This window comes from Cebus imitator, unplaced genomic scaffold (assembly GCF_001604975.1).
Source record: "Cebus imitator isolate Cc_AM_T3 unplaced genomic scaffold, Cebus_imitator-1.0 Scaffold12, whole genome shotgun sequence".
NCBI lineage: Eukaryota > Metazoa > Chordata > Mammalia > Primates > Cebidae > Cebus > Cebus imitator.
In genome coordinates this window covers 11,578,147-11,591,036 of record NW_016107327.1, presented here as the reverse complement: position 1 = coordinate 11,591,036, position 12,890 = coordinate 11,578,147, and the positions used below count along the sequence as shown (strand labels likewise).

At 39.4% G+C, this 12,890-nt stretch overlaps 1 protein-coding gene across 1 annotated transcript in view; it reads left to right on the top strand.

Annotated features, from left to right (window-relative positions):
• YES1 (YES proto-oncogene 1, Src family tyrosine kinase) overlaps nucleotides 1-12,890 on the top strand; it is a 102,767-nt gene that overhangs the window by 48,455 nt on the left and 41,422 nt on the right. The window lies entirely within an intron of this gene.

The following is a 12,890-nucleotide window of genomic DNA, read 5'->3' as shown; positions in this document are numbered from 1 at the left end:
AAAAAAAAAAAAAATGTAGAAATTTGTTTCAATTTGAAAAGTTTTTACTTTCAGTGCATTTTGCTAAAATGCGTATTTCTACTAGCTATTAAAGCAGGATCAATCTAGGAGACCTCATGTTAAGAGATTGTGCTAAAGAGGCCAGTCATCATAGTACCTTCTAGTCCACAGCCTCTTAAGGAAACCATAGGACCTGCCTATAGCCAAATCACAACTGATCAGCAGGTTATCGCAATTAGATAGCAGGTTATATTATTTTGCTTTTACTCTTGGCGATGCAAATGCAAACTCAGAAATAGGCAAAGCAAGTGCTGCAGAAGATTGAAAGAACATGGAGCAAACCCCAAGTCAATAAAAATTATGAGTAAATAGAAGTTATGAGGTAGAGACTAGGTATGCCAGTAGAAAGTAAAGTCGTTGGTAAAAGAATACATCAGAAGTTCCGAAATAGAGATGCTGGCCAGGCGAGGTGGCTCACGCCTGTAATCCAACACTTTGGGAGGCCGAGACTGAGGCGGGTGAATCACCTGAGGTCAGCAGTTCAATACCAGCGTGACCAACATGGTGAAACCCTGTCTCTACTAAAAACACAAAATTAGCTGGGTGTGATGGCGTGCACCTATAATCACAGCTACTCAGGAGACTAAAGCAGGAGAATCTCCTGAACCCAGGAGGTGGAGGTTGCAGTGAGCTGAGATCACATCATTGTACTCCATCCTGGGTGATAAGAGTGAGACTCTGTCTCAAAAAAAAAAAAGAAAGAAAGAAAGATGCTTAATCCACACTGTGGTAGGGAACCAATAAGTTCCAGAAAACAAAGGAATGTTTACCTAGCATCAAGACCTGCATTCAAACTTGAACATACTTTGGGGTGTATGATCAGACTGTCTTCTAATTTCTGATTTTTGTGTGAAATTCTTGCCTATTCCTTATTACCATTTTAGTCTTTACAATAAAATAGCTTCTTCAGTCTAAAAGAGCCCAACATTAAGCTGAGTATAAATGTTTAGACTTACCAAGCAAATGCATAAGGAAATACTTTTTAACATTTTTTCTTTCAGGTCAGGTGTGGTGGCACACACCCATAATCGGACGGCCGAAGTGGAAGGATCGCCGTGCCCAGCCTGGGCAAAGTGACAAAGCCCTGTCTCTAGGAAAATATACAAAAATTAGCCAGACGTCGAGGCCTGCACTTGTGATCCTAGCTACTGGAGAGGCTGAGGTGGGAGGGTAACTTGAACCCAGAGGTCTAGGCTTCAGTGAGCCATGATCGGGGCCACTGCACTCTAGCTGGTGTGACAAAGCGAAACACCATCTCAAAGCTTTTCTTTCTTGAAATAATACAAAAGAAAAATGCTACCGAGTCCTTTAACAAATATCAGTAAAACACTTAAAATGTTAATTTACTTGAAGGTGACTTTTTTTGAGATGGAGTCTTGCTGTGTCACCAGGCCTGAGTACAATGGCGTGATCTTGGCCCACTGCAGCCTCCGCGTCCTGGGTTCAAGCGATTCTCCTGCCTTGACCTCCCTAGTAGCTGGGACTACAGGTGTGTGCCACCACACCCAGCTAATTTTTGTATTTTTAGTAGAGACAGAGTTTCATCATATTGGCCAGGCTGGTCTCAAACTCCTGACTTTGTGATCCGCCTGCCTCAGCTTCCCAAAGTGATGGCATTACAGGTGTCAGCTACCACACCCAGCTTGAGGATGATTTTAAAGGAATAAATATTTTATCTGTTATAATAAAAAGTTAAGTACCAGTTCATTTTAGAAATTAATACTTCTTGCACTTGAATGATTTTTTTTTGGCGGGGACGGAGTTTCACTCTCATCCTCCAGGCTGGACTGCAATGGTGAGATCTCTGCTCACTGCAACCTCTGCCTCCCAGGTTCAAGCGATTCCCCTGCCTCAGCCGCCCGAGTAGCTAGGATTCCAGGGACGTGCAACTACACTCAGCTAATTTCTGTATTTTTAGTAGACGCAGGGTTTCGCCATGTTGGCCATGCTGGTCTCAAACTCCTGACCCCAGGTTATCCACCTGCCGCAGCCTCCCCAAGTTCTGGGATTACAGGCGTTGAATAATTTTTTTGAGATAGTCTCACTGTGTCACCAGGCTGTAGTGGAGTGGTGTGATCTAAGCTCACTGCAACCTTCGCCTTGTGTCTTAGCCTCCTGAGTACAGGGATTACAGGCACGCACCACCACGCCCAGCTAATTTTTGTATTTTTGGTAGAGACCAGGTTTTGCCATGTTGGTCAGGCTGGTCTCGAATTCTTGACCTCAAATGATCCACCTGCTTGGGCCTCCCAAGTTGTTGGAATTACAGGCATGAGCCACTATGCCCAGCCATCACTTGAATGATTATTAACACCAAGGAATGAAATGTTTTAACTTTAAATGAAAGGTCTTAACTTTTCAGATTTTGTTTTTTTGAGATGGAATATTTCTTCATTGGCCAGGCCACAATACAGTGGTGCTCATTGCAGCCTTGAACAGTCACTGCCCTCAAGCAGTACCCCCACCTCAGCCTTTCAAAGCGTTGGGATTAAAGGAATGAGCCACCACTCGAGCAGCTTTTTGGAATTTTTAAGTGACCATGATGGAGTTTACCATCTCTCAACCCCCAAACCTCCACAAACACACAAAAACCTTGATAATCTGGACAAAATAAATGAAACAATGGGTTTTAGACTTTGGACAACAGCAGTGCAGGACTATGATCCCTGAAAGAAGGGAAACAAACAAGGTGAGCTCTACAGTCACTCACCCACCCTAGCTTTTTGCCTGGGGCACATTCCAAATTGTAGGTCTGGGACAGAGAATCTTCAGCAAAGAACAAGATGAAGAGATAGAGATCAGAATTTATGGAAGTTGAGGCAGCAAGAAGTTTTAGGAGAAAGTTCCAGCAGAAGGACACTGTCAAAAAATAATGCTATCCATAGAAGTCTCTGACTTTTTGCTGAATTCTAGAATGAACATGCATGGAGTGAAACTGTAAAGCCAGACAAAGAGCAACCAGATTGATTGGAACTGACAGACATCAGAGGTCACAGGGGGGCTGAGAAGCATTTGGGTTTTTACTAGGAAGAGGGGAAAGTAACTTGTTGATCACTCAGAACATTTAGTGGAAACCCCCAAAGAGCCATGGTCCTAAGTAACACAAGAAAAAGTTAGGAGTATTAATAGCCCCTATACATTAAAGATATTGAATTCGTTATTGAAAACTCCAGGCCCAGATAGCTTCACTGGGGAAAAAGCAGGGAAAAAGACCTATGTAGGAAAGTAAAGAGTAAGCCAGTGTTTATTTGTACACATGATCTTGAATGTAGAAAATAGTATAGAACCTATAAAAGTGCTACAAATAAGTGACTTTAGAGTCACAAGAACAGGGTATACAGATACCATGTGTATATATGGTTGCGCATCACTTTAAAGACAGGAATATGTTCTGACATTGTATCACTAGGCGATTTTATCATTGTGTGAACATTGTACAGTGTACTTACATAAACCTAGTTAGTAGAGCCTGTTATGCACTTATGGCTCCTAGGCTACAAATATGTCACTGTCCTAAATGCTGTTGGCAGTTGTAACACAGTGGGGTAAGTATTTGTGTTTTTAAACATATCTAGGGCCTGTATGTTTTAAACATACAGGCACGATGGCTCACGCCTGTAATCCCAGCTACTTGGGAGGCTGAGGCATGAGAATCGCTTGAAACTGGAAAGCAGAGGTTGCAGTGAGCCAAGATCACACCACTGCACTCCAGCCTGGGTAACAGAGCAAGACCCTGTCTCAAAAATAAATAAATAAATAAATAACATATCTAAGCAAAGAAAAGGTACAGTAATAATACAGTATTATAATTTAATGGGACCACCATCATATATGTGGTCTCTCTTTGATCAAAATGTTGTTATGTGGCACATGATGGTATGTTAGTGATGAAGAGTTGGAAATAGAAATAAAGTAATAACGTTTATAATGGCATAAACCATAATGTCTAGAGATAAACTTTACAAAAATTGGACAAGACCTGTACACTGAAAACTACAAAACACTGCTGAGAAAAATCTTTAAAGTCCTAATTAAATGAAATACCACATTGATGGATCAAGTGGAAGTCAAGTCAGTATTCTTAAAATATAATTTCTCCCCAAATTGATCTGTAGATCAACAATAATTCCAATCAAGCCGGGCACACTGGTGGCTCACGCCTGTAATCCCAACACTTTGGGAGGCCGAGGCGGGCAGATCACAAGGTCAGGAGTTCAAGACCAGTCTGACCAACATAGTGAAACTCAGTCTTTACTAACAATACAAAAATTAGCTGGGTGTGGTGGTGTGCACCTGTAGTCTCAGCTACTCAGGAGACTGAGGCCAGAGAATCACTTGAACCTAGGAGGGAGAGGTTGCAGTGAACCCAGATCATGCCATTGCACTCCAGCCTGAGCGACAGAGTGAGACTCCGTCTCAAAAAATAAATGAATGATTGAATGAATGATCCCAAAGTCCCAGCATGCATTTTTTTGTAGAGATTCTAAAATGTGTATGATTAAAATTTGTAGAAATTCTAAACTTTGTATAGAAATGCAAAGATCATCATGCATGGTTTGGCAGATCTTTGCAAGCCAAATCTGGCTGCTTTTGGAAATTGTTTTTTAACATTGCTACACTTAATATGTTTGCATATTGTCTGAGCCTGCTTTTGCAATAAAACAGCAGAGTGGAGTAGTTGTTACAGACACCATATGGTCCACAAAGCTTAAAATATTTTATAGGATAAATTTGCTGACCCTACCCTAGAGTATTTAAAGCAATTTTGAAAAAGATGAAGAAGGCTGGGCACAGTGTCTCATGCCTATAATCCCAGCACTTTGGAAGACTAAGCTGGGCAGATCACTTGAGGTCAGGAGTTTGAGACCAGCCTGGCCAACATGGTGAAACCCCATCTCTACTAAAAGTACAAAAACTAGCCAGGTGTGACGGGGCATGCCTGTAATCCCAGCTACTTGGGAAGCTGGAGCAGGAGAATTGCTTGAACCCAGGAGATGGAGGGTGCAGTGAGCCAAGACCATGCCACTGCACTCCAACCTAGGCACAGAGCAAGACTCTGTCTCCAAAAAAAAAAAAAAGAAGATGAAAAAACTGGAGACTTTATACTATAATAATATCAAGATATTGTAAAGCTACAGTAATGGTAACTGTGGTGATTGACATGAGCATAGACATGTAGGACAATGGGAAAAATAGAGAATGAAAACAGAACTACACATACATGGTTAATTGCTGTTTGGCAAAGGTAACAAGGTAATTCAGTGGGAAATGGATAGGTTTTTCAACACATTGTGCTAGGAGAACTAGATACTGAGTTTTTTTAAAAAATTGAACATAGGGCTCTGTGTAGTGGCTCATGCCTGTAATATCATTTCGGGAGGTCAAGGCAGGCGAATTGCTTGACCTCATGACTTACAGACCAGCCTTGGCAACATGGCTAAACTCTGTCTTTACAAAAATAATACAAAAATTAGCTAGGTGTGGTGGTGCTCACCTGTAGTCCCAGATACTCAGAAGGCTGAGATAAGAGGATGACTTGAGCCTGGGAGGAGGAGATTTCATTGAGCCATGATCCTGCCACTGCACTCTAGCCTGGATGATAGAGCCAAACCTTATCTCAAATAAGAATTTTTTTAAACATAAGACTATTAAAACATATTCAAAAATTAGCTTAAAATGGCTCAATAAGCCTGACTTACAGAAGAGTTCAAACTTATAGATGAACACATAGAAAGTCTTCTGGTGGGCCAAGCATGGTGGCTTACATCTGTAATCCCAGTGCTTTGGGAGGCTGAGGCAGGCAGATCATGGGGTCAGGAGTTCGAGACCAGCCTGGCCAACATGGTGAAATCTCATCTCTACTAAAGATACAAAAAATTAGCCAGGCATGGTGGCACAGGCCTGTAATCCCAGCTACTCAGGAAGCTAAGACAGGAGAATTGCTTAAACCCAGGAGGTGAAGGTTGCAGTGAGCTGGGATTGCACCATTGCACTCCAGCGACAGGGCAAGATTTTGTCTCAAAAAAAAAAAAAAAAAAATTTCTGGTGAAGAATTGTCAGGACACATAAAACATAAACCATAAAAATAAAAAATTTTAATTGAACCTAAGATTTAAAAGCATCTTCAAGGATACTGTTATAAAAATGTAAAGGCAACCTATGTACTGGGAGAAATATCACAGTATAAACATTTGACAAAAATCTAGAGTCCAGAATATATGAAGAATATAATAGTGTTAAAGTAGATATTCTTGTTTCTAGAACATAACAGAAAGAAGACAGCCCAATTAAAAATGTTATTTGAACAGACACTTCAGTTTAAAAACTGATTTGAACAGCCATGTCACCAAAGTACAGATGGGAAGCAAATAAGCACGTGAGAACATACTCAAAATTAGGTGTAGTCATTAGGGAAATGTAAACTAATACCACCAAGGGCTATCACTACACACTAATTAGAATGAGAAATTGGAAAGCAGCCATTAGAGTTGGGAATATTTCCATAAATACCAAAACATAGAAAGGATAATCATCTTTCACTAATCATATAGTGATACCCTTTTGTGGTTTTAACTTTTTTTTAATGTTGCTTTAAGTTCTGGGATACATGTGCAGAACTTGCAGATGGGTATACACGTGCCATGGTAGTTTGCTGCACCCATCAACCCATCATCTACATTAGGTATTTCTCCTAATGCTATTCCTCCCTGAAACCCCCAGCGCCCTACAGGCCCTGGTGTGTGACCTTCCCCTCCCTGTGTCCATGTGTTTTCATTGTTGAACTCCCACTTTTGAGTGAGAACATGCAGTGTCTGGTGTTTTGTTCCTGTGTTAGTTTGCTGGGAATAATGGTTTCCAGCGTCATCCATGTCCCTGCAAAGGACATCAACTCATCCTTTTTGTGGCTGCATAGTATTCCATTAACTTACATTTAGACTGGGTGTGGTGACTCATGCCTGTAATCCCAGCACTTTGGGAGGCCAAGGCGGGCAGATCATGAGGTCAAGAGATCGAGACCATCCTGGCCAACATGGTGAAACCCTGTCTCTACTAAAAATACAAAAAATAGCCGGGCATGGTGGCACGTGCCTGTGGTGCCAGCTACTCAGGAGGCTGAGGTGGAAGAATTGCTTGAACCCGGGAGGCGGAGGTTGCAGTGAGCTGAGATTGCGCCACTGCACTTCAGCCTGGCAACAGAGCAAGACTCCGTCTCGAAAAAAAACGAAAAACAAAAAAAGTTACATTTAATTAACAGTTTTTAAAAAACTGTTAATAACAAGTGCTAAGGATGTAGAGCAAGTAATTTGATTTAGGCATTATAGATGATAACATCTTTGGAAAGAAGAGTATTTTTGTCTTGTATTCCTCTTTACAAGTAAGGAAAAATTCCTAGAAGCCCATGCTCATGGCTCAACCAGTCAACTGGCAAAGGAGATAAGACCGTTTGAGTGGCTTAAATAAATCCCTATTTACTAAGTAGGGCTGGACAGACACTGAGCCTCCCCTGAAGGACTTGGCAAATGGAAGAAGGATCAACAAAATCACAGTTCTTTTGATCAAAGAAGAGGAAGAATGGCTGTTGACTAACCAAGTGACTGCTGTATTTGATTACACTAAGACTGTGAAGGAGAGGATCAGTGAAGCAGACAAGTAATAGGAAACATCTTGATAATACATGTGTTCCAACTTATGAAGATATTCCAAAAATTATCTTGTATCATAGCTTACTGATTATCCTTCAACTTAATGCAGTCTTGCATTTGTCTTCATGATGTTAAGAAATGCTCTTGCTAAAGTCACCAGTGAGCTCCTAATTACTAATCAGCTAGCCTTTAAAAAAATCATTTTACATGCCATTTCATTTTGTCCTTAACACTATTAGTCATTTTCTTCCTGAAAGTTTATTTATTCCCACTTATTATTTTATTAAAAAGTGTTAAATTATAAAATACTTCAAACAAAAATAATTTATCCACATTTAACACACTAACATTTTTTCTGTTGCTTCATGTTTCTTGTAAGGAAAAAATTGCTGCAGATATGTGTGTGTGTGTGTGTGGTTATAACTCCCAAACTTTTCCAGTGTCTTGAAGTTATTGTCTTTTCTATGTTTTTGTATTTATGGAAGTATTCCCTACTCTAATGGTTGCTTCCTAATTTCTCTCCCTGTCTATCCTTATACGTAGGTGTCTTCCAACATTGTGTTAATACTGATTTCCTCTAAATCTGTACCTTGTTTGAGAGTTTTCTTGTCTTTAAAAGGTTCACATAAACTATGAAACTATTTTTGTTTAATCTGTCTCTGGCTTCCCTCTTTTTCTGAGCTTTAAACATATTATTAATATTGTTAATTCCCCACCATACTTCACAGCATGAACCTAAAAGGAACCATCTGAAACTGGTCCAAAATATCTGTTCCTCTAGCTTAATTATGGTGTTACTCTCCACTTGATTAAAGCTAGAAACTTTGGCCTGGCTTAAAATATGTGTGTGCCACCACACACCACAACTGGGTAATTTTTTGTATTTTTTGTAGAGATGGAGTTTTGCCGTGTTGCCTAGGCTGGTCTCAAACTTCTAGGCTCAAGTGATCCTCCCACCTCGGCCTCCAAAAATACTGAGATTACAGGCATGAACCACTACACCTGGCTGGTCGCTTTTGTCTTTTCTCTCATGGGTCAGTTGCAATAGTTTTGTAACTTGTCTAATTGTTGTCATTATTTTTTCTTCTTTCCAGGCTGTATAATTGAGCTTTTTGTCATAGTTACTGCACAACAAATAATCTTCAATATTAAGTCTCCTCTACTTCTAGCTGCCTGTCTTACCCAGCTCATAAACAGCCCTGACACTCTTGCAAAAGAGAAATTTTCTGTTCCTAGAATGAACCGTGCTGTTTCAAGCATCTGAGCCATTCTGTATACTTTTCATTCTTCCTGAAATATCCTATTTTCTTTTCCCCAAATCTCCAACTCTTCGAGACCAAACTCTGGTGCCACTTCCTTTGCAAAACTTTTTTTCTTAAGCATTTAAAGCAGAGCTGATAACATTTGTTGTATTGGTATTTTGTATATACCTCCACCCTAATGTTTTGTCACACTCCAGCATTTTTCACATTTTACAATATTGTATTTGTTTCTTACATTTGTGACCTTTTAATTAAAAGGAACCATTTCTTGTCCTTGCAGCTCCTTTTACAGAGTCTAATATACATTGTTTTTGGTTTTTTGTTTTATTTTGATAGCTTTTGAGGTACAAGTGGTTTTCCGTTACGTGGATGAATTATGTAGTAGTGAATTCTGAGATTTTGGTGCACCTATCACCTGAGTAGCGTATGTTGTACCTAGTATATAGTTTTTTATCCCATAATATACATTATTAGTGAATGTATATCTATAAGTCAGTACCTTGAAACTTGGAAGAAACTTTTCCATATAAATGTTTTATTTTTTATTTTGGGTGATTTTTCTTGTTTTCTTTGTTTTTTTCTTTCCAACTTTTAGATTTCCAACTTTTAGATATATATGTGCAGGTTTGTTACATGGGTAAATTGTGTGTTGTGGGGATTTGGCCTACAGATAAATTTTGTCTCCCAGGTAATCAGTATAATATCCAATAGGTAGGTTTCCATGTAAATGTTTTAAACAATGTTACATTTGTAAACCCATAAAAATCAGTTTAACTCATATTGCACCTGAAGTTTACTTAAAAATGTGAATCATGTATGACATTGCTAATATTTGTAAATGAGATGAGCAGCAATGATGAGTCTTATGCATTGATACTGGGGTGCTAGTGGAACTGGACTGAAAATGGTAGGTTATCCTGGAGTTATAGGAAAGATAAGTAGGTAGATGTGAGGTGTTAGGTTCAAGACTCCGGATTAAGAAAATGAGGCTGGAGGACAGGTTAAGCATAGTAATTAATGAAAGACTTGATAGGGTGAGGAGAAAAGGTGTGACTTTTGAGGGAAGAGAACTTGAAGTTAAGATGGTTATGGGTAAAGAAGTTGAGGATGAGGAATTAAGCTGAGGTGGGTGGGTAATTATAGGAGCATCTGTTGTGAATTGACATGGTATTTCCCAGTTGGCCTTCTGTCAGAATTTAAATTACAGTATTATTGGCTTTCCCTCATAATTTTTCTTCTTCATACAACTGTTATTCTTTTAAAGTCCAATTTATGTAATAGTTAATACTATTTTCTTAATATTTAGACTTTGGATGTAGGTAGTTTTGCAAATTCCTTGAACTATTTACAGTTGAACTTCTTTAAGGCAAAGAGCAGTGCTTGGCCCCCACAGAAGGTGGGGTGGGGAACAGTGGACCTTTCCCTCTCTCAATTTTACATATTTTGTGAATATATATTGATTGTTACAATTTTCCCTTCAGCCTTAAGTATATTGAGTCAAAAATCTTCCAGTCTGAAAATCACAAAGATATCCTCTTATAATGTGCTTTCTTGGAAGACTGGAAAGGTTGGATACATTTTCTTCTTTTGTTTTCTTTTTCTTTTTTTTTTTTTTCCCACTGTGTTGCCTAGGCTGGAGTACAGTGGCGATCTTGCCTCACCGCAACCTTCACCTCTCAGGTTCAAGCAATTCTCCTGCCTCAGCTTCCCTAGTAGCTAGGATTACAGGCACCCGCCACTACACCCAGCTAATTTTTTGTATATTTAGTAGAGACGGGGTTTCACCGTGTTGGCCAGGCTGATCTTGAACTCTTGACCTAGTGATTCACCCACCTCTGCCTCCCAAAGTGCTGAGATTACAGGAGTTAGCCACTGCGCACGGCCTGTACATATTTTTTAATGCACAATTTTCTTCTGAAATTTTTGAATCTTGGTTGAACCCATGGATGCAGAATCCATAGATACAAAAGGCTAACTGTATACTAAGTTTCCAGATTTGGTTATGTTTTTTATGGGTTTTTTTTTTTTAAGACGAAGTTTTACTCTTGTCATCTAGGCTGGAGTGCAATGGCACGATCTTGGCTCACTGCAACCTCTGTCTCCCAGTTTGAAGAGATTTCCTGCCCCAGCCTCCTGAGTAACTGGAATTACAGGTGCCCACCACCATACCCAGCTGATTTTTGAAGTTTTAGTAGAGATGGGATTTCACCATGTTGGCCAGGCTGGTCTCAAACTCCTGACCTCAGGTGATCAGCCCATCTTGGCCTCCCAAAGGAGGCATGAGCTACTGCTCCTGGCCCCGGTTTTGTTTTGATGCTTATACTTAACTGTCACATATTTAGAATATACCCATTTAAGAGAGTGATCTGAAAACCCAATTCTGAGGTTCTGAGACTGCTTCTATTCTAGTATTTGTAGCTACATTTTAAATTATTATTATACAGCTGAGGTTGTAAATGTTCAGTCTTTCAGAATTTATGAGGTGGTCATCACTCGCCTACTTCCTTTTGAATGTCATAGAAAGGGAAAAACTATACAAATAAGAATGACTTTTGAAAGTAAGTGAATTAATGAATTTTCTATTAATGCTTCTGCAGAAAGTGAATAGAATAATGCGGATTTTCTAATGTTAGTAAACCTGCTATATGGTAGATAATACAGTAGGTAAGCGATGAGTAAAGGACCACTTTTGCTTTGAAGACAAGTGTGTTGCTGTTAATTTGGGGGTAGGTTGGGATTAGACTGGTAAATAAATAATGGCATATAAAATGGAATAAAGTGAGCCTCATAAGAAAATCTCCCCAAGGGTACACTGTGAGTTTAAGAAAAAAGATATGTTACTGATTATAAGGAAAACATGAATAGAAAAGAACATTTGTGATGACCATCAGTGAAAGGATAGGATTTTGGCAGGTAGAGAGGCAGGGAGGATATTTTAGACAGAGACAATTTTTGTCTTGTCCAATTGAGATGTGCATCAAGTGCAAAATACACATTAGATTTTTAAGGTTCAGTATGAAAAAAATGTCATTAGAATTTTTATATTGGTTACATTTTGAAATAAATGTTTTAGATATACTGGGTTAAATAAAATACTAAAGCTAATTTTACTTGTTTCTTTGTACTTTTTTAATGTGGCTACACTAAATTAGAAAATTTAAACTTATGCAGCTCACATTTGTGACTTAAGAGTATATTTCTACTGACATAGTGCTGGTATAGACAGAATACAACAGTATTTGCTAGTACCCACTGTGTGCCAGATTGTCTATAATTTGTAATAAAGTTAATGCTCATAGGAAACCTTATGAGGTAGGTTTTCTCTGTCTTTAGTTTTCTATTGTGTTTTCTTTTCATCACCCAGATAGCAGATATTTGGTTTTTGTTTGTTTGTTTGTTTTTGAGACACAGTCTCACTCTGTCACCCAGGCTGGAGTGCACTGACACGATCTCAGCTCACTGCTGCCTCTCCCTCCCTGGCTTCCAGGTTCAAGCAATTCTGCCTCAGCCTCCCTAGTAGCTGGGATTGCAGGTGCACACCACCATGCCCAGCTAACTTTTGTATTTTTAGCAGAGACAGGGTTTCACTATGTGGGCTAGGTTGGTCTTGAACTTCTGACCTCAAGTGACTGGCCTGCCTCAGCCTCCCAGAGTGCTACAATTATAGGCATGAGCCACCGTGCCTGGCCCCTAGATACTTCTTCAAGTAACTGGATTGCCTGCAGGTTAAGCAACATACCTGAGATCACTCCAGCTACTAAGTAGGAAGCCAGGAGCAAATTGTAATAAAGATAAGTGAGGGGAAGAGACTTTATTTTCAGTTGCCTCTTTTTTTGTTTTGTTTTGTTAATACTCCTTTTTGCGGGGATGGCAGATGCTTTTTTTTAAATCATTTTTTGAATCTTTTTTTTTTTTTTTTTTTTTT